The sequence below is a fragment of the Nicotiana tabacum genome, chromosome 21 (assembly GCF_000715075.1).
Source record: "Nicotiana tabacum cultivar K326 chromosome 21, ASM71507v2, whole genome shotgun sequence".
NCBI classification, from domain to species: Eukaryota; Viridiplantae; Streptophyta; class Magnoliopsida; order Solanales; family Solanaceae; genus Nicotiana; species Nicotiana tabacum.
Genome location: NC_134100.1, coordinates 87,613,082 through 87,626,196, shown reverse-complemented (window position 1 = coordinate 87,626,196; position 13,115 = coordinate 87,613,082). Strand labels below are relative to the sequence as shown.

The 13,115-nt window shown below is 36.6% G+C and overlaps 1 long non-coding RNA gene across 1 annotated transcript; it reads right to left on the bottom strand.

Moving 5' to 3' along the window:
- Positions 1–438: 438 nt before the first annotated feature.
- On the bottom strand, positions 439–6,717 carry LOC107789827 (uncharacterized). Its single transcript, XR_001648919.2, has 4 exons — positions 6,501–6,717; positions 6,309–6,397; positions 4,407–4,475; positions 439–3,738 (listed from the first exon to the last, which is right to left on the bottom strand). It is a non-coding gene; the product is annotated as an uncharacterized LOC107789827 (long non-coding RNA).
- Between the last annotated feature and the right edge of the window lie 6,398 nt (positions 6,718–13,115).

The following is a 13,115-nucleotide window of genomic DNA, read 5'->3' as shown; positions in this document are numbered from 1 at the left end:
TCATCATGAACACATTTACATTCACAAATGTCAACTTCTATAACAAATATGAATTAAATGTAAAGCAAATATTTTTTAATAATGTAACCAAAGAACAAAGTAGCAATATAAAACGTACTTAGTACAAGAATAATGTCAAATCAAATGATTTGTTCTCACGTAAAACTCAAATCTAACTAAATCATAAAAGATAGTAATTTCAATGTGCAAGAACTTTAAGATCACTCCTAATTCGAATTAATATTCCTCAACTTCTAGACTAAATCTTATAAAACAAACTCTCCACAAGTCAAGCTTTTCACTGCTAGTAATTGACATCACTTCCTTCAAAAATGATGTACAATAAGTCACAAAAGAAAAAGAATTATACCTTTAAAATAAAGTGAATTCTTTCCTCCTTTAAAACAATTGGAATATAAAAAATAATAACAGAGGTTCTAAAATAGAAACAAATTGATAATGAATGCAATACTAGCAGCTAAAGAGAGAAAGAAACAGACAACATAAAGCCAAAAATCCAACAAAGTGAACGCAACTGCCCAAACCGAACAACAACTGAAATATTGTAATATCATATGCAGTTAAAGATATTGTTTTGGTTGTAGAGGGATGTGGGAGAGGGGAGGGTTGAATTTTGAAATATTAGTTTCTATAAATGGTATACTGAGATGAAAACTAATGGATGTTATATAAGTTTTGCAAAAGTATAACATGAAGGGTTTCTCCCTTTGAAAAGGAGGAACAAGAATATTGTAATTTTTTCAAACTTACCCGCTTCTTTTTCTTTGTGCCAACTTCACTGTAACGATCTGGCCGATCGTTTTGAGTATTATAACCATGTTTTTCCATTTACTGCTTAAGTTATTCTTTACAGTTGTGTTATGACTTACCAGGTTAGTTGGCTCGGGTCCATAAGGATTTCGGAGTAAAATGAGATACTTAGTCTCATAATTAAAAACTTAAGTTAGAAAAGTTGACCGGATATTGACTTATGTGTAAACGACCTCGAAATTTAATTATGATGATTCCAATAGCTCTGTATGGTGATTTTGGACTTAGGAGCGTATCCGAAAAATTATTTGGAGATCCGTAGTGGAATTAGGCTTGAAATGACAAAAAGTCAAATTTTTGGGACGTTTGACCGGGGGGTTGACTTTTTGATATCGGAGTTGAAATCCGATTCTGAAAATTTTAGTAGGTCTGTTATGTTATTTATGACTTGTGTACAAAATTTGAGGTCAATTGGACTTGATTTGGAAGGTTTCGGCGTCGTTTGTAGAAATTGGAAGTTTCAAAGTTCATTGGGCTTGAATTGGGGTATGATTCATTGTTTTAGCATTGTTTGATGTGATTTGAAGGCTCGACTAAGTTCGTATGATATTTTAGGGCTTCTTGGTATATTTGGTTGAGGTCCCGGGGGCCTCGGGTGAGTTTCGGATGGTTAACGGATGAAATTCGGACTTAGAAGAAAAAGCTGAAGTTTCTGCCATCTGATGCAATCGCACCTGCGGAAATTCCATCGCAGGTGCGAGCTCGCAGAAGCAAGACTCCCATCGAAGATGCATCCAGGTATGAAGATAAGCAGTGGCCGCAGGTGCGACAAAATTTCCGCACCTGCGAGGTCGCAGGTGTGAAGCAATGCACGCAGAAGCGGAAAAGGGAGGGGGAGATGGCCTACGCAGAAGCGCAGATATGTGCGCAGGTGCGGATTTCGCAGAAGCGCTGAAAGGGGTACAGGTGCAGAGTTTCGCACAGAAGCGGGCTATGAGGGTGCAGAAGTGAGACCGCAGAAGCGGCCAAGTTTCTGTAGGTACGAAAACCCCTAGGCAGTACAAAAACATAGGGGTTTCGAGCTTTTGCCATTTTGGGGCATTTCATGCTCGGGTTGGGCGATTTGTGAGCGAGGTTTTCACGGAAAAACTTGAGGTATGTCTATTGTGATCATTTATACTCCATAATATTGAATTATCATCGAATAATCCGACTAGATTACATGTTTTTGAGGTGTAAATCGGGGGTTTGAACATAGGGATTTGAAAATAAGATTTGAAGATTTGGAGGTCGAGTTGAGGTCGGATTTTGGTAAAATTGGTATGGTTAGACTCGTGATTGAATGAGCTTCCAAATTTTATAATTTTTGTCGGGTTCCGAGATGTGGGCGCCACGGACAATTTTCGAGCTAAATTTTGGATGTTTATGGCAAATTAGTATTTTCTTATGAAATTAATTATAATAAATTTTACTGACTGAATCGAATTATTTTGGCTAGATTCGAGGCATTTGGAGGCCAATTCACGAGGCCAAGACATTGCAGAATAAAGAATTACACGATTTCAGGTAAGTAACAGTTCTAAATTTGGTCCTGAGGGTATGAAACCTCGGATTATATGTTATGTGATTGGTTTTGAGGTGACACACATGCTAGGTGACGAGCGTGTGGGAGTGCACCGTAGAAATTGTCACTTGGTCAAATTCCATGGAACTGTGTAGTTGAATAATCTGTTGATATCCGTACATTCTCTACGTGTTTGAGAAAATTGAGTTGAGACTCGTATTAAAAATCATGCTTAGACATATGTTGTTATTATTTGTACCCACTGGGGTTATTTCTGTGGTTGAATTATATGTTCAAATTGTAATTTCACACTCAGTCATGTTCATTCATTTCATATCATATCTCAGTCTCTGTTGCTATTTATTGATACATCATATTATTATTTTTGGGCTGATTTTCATGACATCTTGAGCCCGAGAGACTGGAGAGGTTGATGACTGAGTGAGGTTCGAGAGCCTAATTGTGAGGATATTTATGGGATCGAGCTGCGCGCCCCAGCATGTTTCACTGTTATATGCCATGATTGGCTTGATATAGTGCTTGGGCTTAAGGAGCCCCTCTGGAATCTGTACAGACCCCCAGTGAGTGCAAGTACCTACTAAGTGCGAGTGCCGAGTGATGAGTGACTTTGAGGAATGAGCGACTGTGAGGAAAGAGTGGTTGTGAGGAAAGAGTGACTGTGAGGTTGGAGTGAATTGGAGGATTGAGTGACTGCTACTCTGAGAGGATGCATTGATTTCATTATTTGCTGCATTATAGCTGTCATATATCACTATTTTGAAAATTTTGAAAAAATATTATTTTCTGTTTTGGTCAAACTTGATATGAAATTTCAGTGAAATCTTAAATGTTGAACTTGAGAGCATGCCTACTCGTTTATATTGAAAAGTACTGTATTTGGACTTAGTTGAGAAGCTCATCACTATCTTCAGTTCTTTATTTATTATTGTTACTTACTGAGTTAGTTGTACTCATACTACACCCTGCACTTCGTGTGTAGATCCAGGTGATCCCGGACACAGTGGGTGTTGATTCTTTCACACAGTTGATTTTTCGGAGATTCAGAGGTAGCTGCCATGTTTCGCAGACCTTGTCTCCCTTTCCCTATCTCTTTGTTTACTGTATTTAGTCTTAGACTATTATAGACTGTATTTCCAGACTTGTATTCTATAGATACTCATGTACTTAGTGACACCGAATTTTGGGAGTGTGTTTATTTCTAATGTTTGTATCAGTATTTGCGAGACTTGTGAATTGTGTTTAAATATTATAATTTTAAATATAAAAGAAACTGTGGGTTATTGAGGTTGTCGTCTTGCCTGTAATCGAGATATGCGCCATCACAACGGGTGAGGTTTTGGGTCGAGACATTCACTAACTCCAGTCTTCTTGATTATGTTAACCTGAGAAGAAATATTAGATTGGTTACTCTGGTAGTTTACAAAATTTACAACTTAGAAAATTGTGAATACAATATATAAAAAAAGGACAAAGTCATATAATAATTTTTATTTTCTAATATGATGGCATTTCAATCATAGATCTTTATTTCCCTGATCTAGACAAGATTCTTTAACTTACTCTTTCTTCCAGGTTCTACATGAGGCTAAATACCTTATATAGTAGAATAGAATCATGCTTGATGGGAATCTTACCAATTAACAAAAAGAAAAAAGAAGCTAACTTCTTCACAGCTGCAGCAAGAATGCCACCATCATCGTCAAACACAAGTTTAAAAAATGGAACTATATCCTTAAGTGTAAGCTTCATAAGAGCCTGAAGAGTTGAACACGGATGCTTTTTCATAAAAACATGCTTACTGTGGTTAGTGGGCAAAGTAGTATCATTTGAGTTTTCATTAGGAGGTGAACAAGTCTCATCAAAATGCACCCCCTTAGGGCTCAGCAGTTAGAGGACATATTCATAATCTTTTTTACTGTAAAATAGCCTCTATACTTTGGAATGCTATTTAGAACCTTCACGTAACTGGATTGAAAATTGACATAGTTAAAACTATACTCTTTGAATGTATGTAGAAAAAGATATAGTTAAAATGAGTTTACGAACTTACCTTCTTTGTGTGAACAACTAAAATAGGTGATAGTGATTGTTGGAGATCGTCCATTGAGTTATCACAAACCTATCACAAAAGAGGAAGATTATTACAATTAAAAAAAACTAAATTACAAGATTATCTTAAAAATAATAAATTTTTGCTAAAGAGCACAATATTTGTTATATGCTCATCACCAGATAATTTCCTATTTGAGACAATAGTAATACCCAAAGATTCTAGATATGCATCTATACCCATCTTTACTTTATCATCAATTTTTGTATCCATATTCTTTGTTGCTTCAAACATTTTTCCCCCATCGCTTTTATTTCTTCTTTTGCTTCAAATAACTTTTTCTCCGTCGCTTCTATTTCTTCTTTTGCTTCAGACAATTTTTCTTCCATCTCAATTCTCATAGCGGAGGTAGCTTTTTCCACTTCTATCTCAACCCTTCTATCAAAACCTCTTTGCTCAACAAAGTTTCTCCAAGCAATACTATCAGCAGAATGCCGCATTACCCCGTCTTTAGTGCAACCTTCCGCATGCTATCTCATATTAGTAGATATTTTAGATGACATGAATAACCTTTGAAGCCTCGGTATCAATGGAAAGTATCAAAACACCTTTGCTGGAATTTTTGAGGTTTCCAAACTACCAGATTCACCTACAAATTGTTTGTATCTTGGAGCTTTGCAAAACTTACAATCAGTTCGATCTTTTTGACTCACTCCAATAGATCATACAATCATTTGGACACGCATATATTTTTTTGTATTCGAGTCTTAAATATTTAATAATTATTTTTGCATCATTAAAGGAATTAGGTAATATTTCACCTTCAGGAAAATCTTTTAACAACTCTAATAACATGGAAAATGAATTGTTACTCCACCCATTGAGACACTTTAAATGTAATAGACGAACAAGAAAGGAGAGAAGTGAATATTTGCTTCCAGGATATAATTCACGCTCAGCTTCTTTCAATAAGTTAAAAAACTTTTCAGTTTTCTTATCAAATCCCACATTATGTTGATTTCACCCACCAAAACTATCACCACGAGTGTCCATATTAATAAAGTCACTAGTAGGAGGAACTCCAAAACCATCATGCACCAAGTCTTGTATCTCATCACCTCTATCTAATCTATCCACGGACATTGATGAAGATGATGTCTCACCATGAAAATCCAATTAACGTAATTAGGTAGAAATCCATCAACCACAATATGTTCAACAATCAACTCTTTCGGGATAAATTTCATATTACGACACTTCCGACATGGACACAAGATTTCAGATGCATTAGGCCTATCTAATAAGACAAAATGAAGAAACCTTTTGGCTCCATTAATTTTAATTTTATTTCTATTCAATATGTTTATCCAACTCTTATCCATTAAGAATAATATATACATATAACAAACAAATCAACTAAAAGAGAATAGTTATAAATAGAAACTAGAAAGAGTATATCGCAGAATACGAATATATATTATAATTTATACACTTTACTAATGACTATACAAATGTATTAATTCAGAGCATGGCAAAAAATATATCTAGTTTCTTTATTTTTTTCCAAGTGAATCTTACAAACTAGTTCACTCTATCGCCACAATATTTAATATTTTATCATGACTAAGCATAATCAAACTATAGAATACCATAATTGACATCTTGAGTAAATAATCTAATTGAACTCTAAGCATAATTTCACTAAATAATGAAAATCTTATATCCAACTTTATAAATGTACTAAACAACAAACACCCAAAAACACACAAAAAAAATCACAATCAATACCTAAAAGAGATAATTGTTAACCCAAATGCGAACAATTAAGAAAAAGAAAGAAATATGTAACCCAAATCCGAACAACTAAGAAAAAGAAATAAATCTGCTAACTAAATTGGGTACCTTGAATTTGTAGAAAACGAGTTATGTGAATCTCAGCAGAAAAAGCCTCAGCGGCAGCAAAAGCCTCAGTGATTTTCGTCTCCAAGTATCTATTATAGCACAGAAATGCAAAAAATAAGTTTTCATAGAATTCTAACTAAGGAAGGAAAAGTATATTTTTTAGAATTGGGAGGAGGGAAGCAAAACTCTTACCGCCAAAATATTTTCCTTCTAAATCTCCAATACTCTCCATACATAGCTCCTTTTGAGTCTTGGGGTGGAGGGAGCGGACTTGAGAAATTTTTGGCCAAACCCAATTTGAGATTTTGAGCCAAAATTGATTTTAGATTGAGAGAAGAGAGCGGATAGTTCCTGAGGTGCTTCTAAGGCTAGGAGCATATGGCTAATCTATGTTTCTCAATTGTGGTCAATCATAAATGTGGGTTCCTTGGTTCTATATATATTTTTGTTTTATTTTAAATATTTCATCTTTAAATCTAACATCTAACAAGTAGTAATAATAATAATAATAATATATATTTTGACTAAATATTGACAAGAGTGGGTTGTTCTAGTGGTGAGCACTCTCCACTTTCAACCAAGAGGTTGTGAGTTCGAGTCATGCCAAGAGCAAGGAAGGGAGTTCTTGGAGGGAGGGAGCCGAGGGTCTATTGGAAATAGCCTCTCTACCCAACTCTAGGGGTAAGGTCTGCGTACACAGACTAAATATTGATATTTTAATAAAAAGTTTTAAATCGGCAAAATGTTTTAAAAGTCGAGTCATATGACGTGAGCATTTCACTTAATATCACGTAAGCCTCATGAATTTTTAAATATTTTAGTTCAAGAAATCAAAAACAAATTATATAACATAAAAATATAGAAAGTATATTAAAAGTTTAAGAAAATTAAAGGATTAAGGAAACTCATAAAAAATCAAAATATCTAACATGTTTTACAAGTATAAACAATGCAATAACGTTAAAATTATTATCAAACTACATATTTGATTACTTCCCTAAAAGACTAGAAGTTATAAATTATTATCAAACTACACATTTAATTAAAAGTAATAATCAACAAACTTTATCAATATTATAATTCAAAATATTACTCCTTCATAAATAAATCCAAAATATTAAAGTCTCATAATTTTGGTAGACAAAAAAACTAAGAAATTAAAATCAATTGCGAGTGAAGATATACAGTTCGACTATCTATATATTCGAAAAAAATATTCAAATAATATTAACCCTCACGATGTTCTCACTTAGTAAATATGCAATACTATGACTCGTTATTTGAGTGAAGATCATTCATATGTTAATGTCTTTTGAGGATCAACACTATTAATTAGAAAGTTTAACAGATGATTTACCTAGTAATTATTGAACGAACCTGAGCGCTGAGCGATAGGCGTGTAGGGGGCATAATCATATGTTTGGGGTGCATGTAAGCCTCACAAATTAAGCCCTACACTTGAGCCACCTCAAGGCATTGTGCAAATGCCTTCCCCAGGAGCTAGTCCTGGACGAGCCTTTTAAAATATTAAGCAACAACAACAGAAATAGTCTATATTGTAGGTAATTATCACAATATTTTAACAAATTAAATATTAAATATAAAGGGTGATATTTTTTTTAAGACAAAGAATGATTTAAAATTTAAAAAATATAGAGTAATTTCCAATTGTAGATGTAAATATTCGTAATTACCGACAAATAATATGACATTTAACGTAAGGTCATATTTTTTTGTCATTTCTAACAAACATATTTTTACAACATTTGATATAAGTGTCGTATTTTGTCATGACCCAAAATCTCACATGTCGTGATGGCGTCTATCTCAATACTAGACAACTCGACAATTTCAATAAACTACCATATCTTTTAAGTTTGAAAATTAAATAATTAAATTCAGCGGAAGAAATGCCACAAATACAAATATGACACTCCCAAAACCCGGTGTCACTGAGTACATGAGCATCTAAATAAATACAAAGTCTGATTGATAAAAATCTATAACGACCCGGACAGTCGATTTAAAAGTTGTAGACTCGTTACCCTATTTAATGCTCATTATGTACTTTATAACTGTTATATGACTTGCCGGGGCAATTGGTTCGGGCCCGATGAGGTTTTTAGAATGAATTGGAATACTTAGTTCCCAAGTTTAAAACTTAAGTTGAAAAGATTGGCTGGATGTCGACCTATGTGTAAACGACTCCGAAATAGAATTTTGATGATTCCAACAGCTCCGTACGATGATTTCAGACTTAGAAGCGTGTTCGGAATTTTATTTGGAAGTCCGTAATTAAATTAGGCTTGAAATGGCTAAAATAGGCATTTAAATTTGGAAGTTTGACTGGGGAGTTGACTTTTTAAAATCGGGATCGGAATCCAATTCTAAAAATTTAAATACCTTCGTTATATCATTTATGACTTGTGTGAAAAATTTGAGGTCAATCGGACGTGATTTGATAGGTTCTAACGTCGTTTGTAGAAATTGAAAGTTTCAAAGTTTATTAGGCTTGAATCTATGTGTGATTCGTGTTTTTAGTGTTGTTGGATGTGATTTGAAGACTCGACTAAGTTCATATGATGTAGTAGGACTTGTTGGTATATTTGGTTGAGGTCCCAGGGGCCTCGGGTGAGTTTCGGATGGTTAACGGATCAAAATTTGGGCTTAAACAACTGCTGGAAATCTCTGATATTTGTATGTGGTTTCCTTATACGCGATCGCGTGAATGTGTCTGCGATCGCGTAGGCTTAGTTGGACAGTGGAGGTTTTGTTCTATGCGATCGTGTGGGGATATTTGCGATCGCGTAGGGTTAATTTGGGGCTGCTGAGTTTTGTGCTACTCGATCGCGTGAAGAGGGATGCGACCGCGTTACTCTGGGATTTTGTGACTCGCGAATGCGTGGATATGGTTGCGTTCGCATAACGTAAGTGTAGCATAAGGGGAGGTCACGCGTTTATTCTACACGATCGCGTGAAGAGGGCTACGATTGCGTAGAGCTGGGAACTCTGTGCTTTGCGATCGCATGGGGATATACGTGATCGCGTAGAGTTAATTTGGGCAGTGGAACAATTGTGCTTCGCGATCGCGTAGAGCAAATGACTGGGCAGAGAGTTTAAGTTCTGAGTCCCATTTTCCATTTTTATCGATTTGGAGCTCGGATTGAGGCGAATATTGGGAGATTTTCAGAGGAAAGAACGGGGTAAGTTTTCTTAACTCAATATTGGTTAAATTACCCGAATCCATAGTTGTTTTTATCATTTAATGGGTGAATTAAGTTGGAATAATTTAGAAAACCCTCTTTGATAGATTTGAGGATTTGAGGGTCGAATTGTTATTGGAAATTAGTCATTTTGGTATGGTTAGACTCGTGGTTGAATGGGCGTTCATATTCATAACTTTCGTTAGATTTCGAGACGTGGGCCCAACGGGCAATTTTTGAGTTAATTTCGTATTTTTATTGAAAAATGCAGTATTGTTTTATGGAATTACTTCTATAATTTTTGTTGACTGTTTCGAATTAATTATGACTAGATTCGAGTCGATCAGATTAAGAAAATTGGGGAAAAGGCGTACTACTTGATTAAATTAGAGCAAGTCGAGATAAGTGACTTGTCTAACCTTGTGTGAGGGAAATTTCTCCTAGGATTGGTATTGAAGTGATAAATTATAATGTATTGAAAGTCGTGTACACGAGGTGACGAGTGTGTACACGGAATAAATGTGGAACATTATGTCTTTAAATTGTTCAGATCACTATTGCATATTAATTCAATAATTGTACCTTGTTATATTCTTCATCATTGATTTAATTTTTATATTTTAAATTTGCTTGACCTTTTTTTACTAATTGTTTTACCTGTTTAGTTAAAACTTGGTTTCTTTTATTCTGTGCATTATTTGAAGATTGATTTTCTTTAATTTAAATATTATTAATATGAAGTATTTGACATTTTAAATTTGGTATTGAAGCAACGTATTAAAAATTTTGAAATATTATTTTGTTGAATTATTTATTCTCAAATATCTTTGTGAGATTTTTTATACTCATTGTGATTGAGTCATGATCTCCCTGTTGTGAAAAAATATTGTTGATGTTGTTATTTTGGCAAATTTAATTATTTGGGCACTTGAGGTGCAAATTGTGATATATTGTAATATTGATATGCATGCGGTGGTATAAGGTATGGGTGTCGAAACGCATGCGGTGAGATAAGGGTGGCTTGATATGCGTGGCTAGGAGGGGAACTATTAGAAGTCATGCGGTGTGATAACAGTGGCTAAAACGTGGGATACTATTTTGGAAAAAATATTTTCTTTAAAATATATTGTGAAGGATCCCGCGGTGATATAAGGAAATGAGATATTGTGAATTTATTTATGATTTGGGACTACGAGGCGATACCTCGGGATTGCCCTTGTTGATATTGATTTATGGTCGCAGTTGCCTTTGATTATTGTTGTAATTTTTTTAAAGTTGAAAAGAATTCTGTTTTGTTTCCACGAGGTATTATTTGCCATTATTTTGTGTAATTAAATGGTGACATACTACTTGATTTATTTTCATTGTCATTTTATTTTATTATATTGTTAAACATTTTTACCATGCCATTATTATTTTTCAGTAGGGCCTGACCTGACCTCGTCACTACTCTACCGAGGTTAGGCTTGGCACTTACTGGGTACCGTTGTGGTGTACTCATATTACGCTTCTGCACATCTTTTTGTACAGATCCAGGTACATCCTACCAGTCCATACATCAGTGAGCAACCTGTGTACGGAGACTTCGTGGTATATCTGCCAGCGTCCGCAGACTCTAGAGTCCCCTTCTATCATTATTATGTTGTTTTCTTAATTTCCTTAGACCTTTATATGTAGATACATTAAGGATAAATTCTTAGAAGCTTGTGACTTATTTCTACCGGATTTTGGGAGTTTTAATTAAGTAAATTGCAGATTTATTTATTTCATAATTCTACTATTATTTCGCATTGATAGACTTACCTAGTCTTAGAGACTAGATGCCATCACGACATCCTACAGAGGAAATTTGGGGCCGTTACAAGTTGGTATCAGAGCTCTAGGTTTATAGGTGTTATGAGTCGCAAGCAGATTTAGTAGAGTCTCACGGATCAGTACGGAGACGTGTGTACTTATCTTCGGGAGGCTATGGAACTGTTAGGAAAATATTCACTTCTTTGATTCCTTATCGTGTGCATTTATTGACTTCAAAATTTTAAACCATTGTATTTCTAATCTCTCACAGATGGTGAGGACACGTACAACTGGATTCGATGATCAGACACATGTGCCCCCTATTGGAGCCGCAAGAGGCTGGGGCCAGTGTAGAGGCCGTGCCAGAGGCCGAGGAAGACCACGTGGTGCGGCCAGAGCACCTGCACGAGCTGCTGCAGTAGAGCCACTAGTAGCTCCAGTTGGAGAGCAGGCACCTGAGATGTATGTTACAACTCCTGCACTTTAGGAGACCCTTGCCCAATGTTTGAGCATGTTTGGCACTCTAGCTCAGGCAAGGTTAATTCCACTTGCTCCTGCCACATCTCAGGCCGGGGGAGGAGTACAGACTCCCGCTGCCCGTACCCTAGAGCCACGGGCCCATGTTGACCATGCCCCAGCGGTTATACCAGTGCAACTAGTTGTCCCAGTTTGGCCTGAGGTTAGGATAGCAGTTTCAGAGGGGGAGCAGTTTAGGCTCGAGAGGTACAAAAAGTACCACCATCCCACTTTCAGTGGTTTAGCTTCAAAGGATGCTCAGGGTTTTCTTGAGGAATGTCACCGTATCCTCCATAACATGGATATTGTGGATTCTAGTGGGGTTTCTTTCACGGCATTCCAGCTTAGAGGAGCAGCCTACCAGTGGTGGCGGGCATATGAGTTGGATAGTCCGGCTGAGGCAGCTTCTCTTACTTGGACTCAATTTTCAGATATGTTCTTAAGGGAGTATGTTCCTCAAAGTCTTAGAGATGCATGACACACAGAGTTTGAGCAGCTGCGCCAGGATTCTATGACCGTGTCGGAATATGCGGTCTAATTCAGCGTTTTGGCTAGGCATGCACCAGCCTTAGTTGCTACTGTTCGAGAGCTGATTCGCAGATTTATTGAGGGGCTCCACCCTAGTATCAGATTCAGTATGGCTCGAGAACTGGATATGGACATCACATACTAACAGATGGTGTCAATTGCTAGAAGCTTGGAAGGTATGCGGACTCGGGAGAGAGAAGAGAGGGAAGCTAAGAGACCCCGAGATTCTGGCACATATAATAATTCTCGTGCCCCAGCTGCAGCCCGTCATGGTAGAGTTTATGTGATCCATCCTATTCATTCAGCACTTCCAGCTTCTAGTGCTATTCCGGCTACTCCCAAACCTCAGGTTCTATATTATGCACCGCCAGTGTCTTCTGTACCTCCTGTGCGGGGTGCCTTCAATGAGTAGTCTAGTCGATCAGGTCAGAGCCAGTCCCAGCAGCCACATCCTCCGAGGGCTTGTTTTGAGTATGGTGACACTCGTCATATCACGAGGGATTGCCCTAGACTTAGGAGATGTGCACCTTCATAGATTTCTCAAGCCCCACCTATTCCACAGGGCCCTCAGGCTTCTCAGGCCATGATTACTGCACCAGTTGCCACTCCACCTGTACAGCCAGCTAGAGGTGGAGGTCAAACAGCTAGAGGTCACCCTAGAGGGGGAGCTAGACTAGATATTATGCCCTTCATTCTAGGACAGAGGTCGTTGCATCCGATTCTATTATCACAGGTATTATTCCGGTCGTCATAGAGATGCATCAGT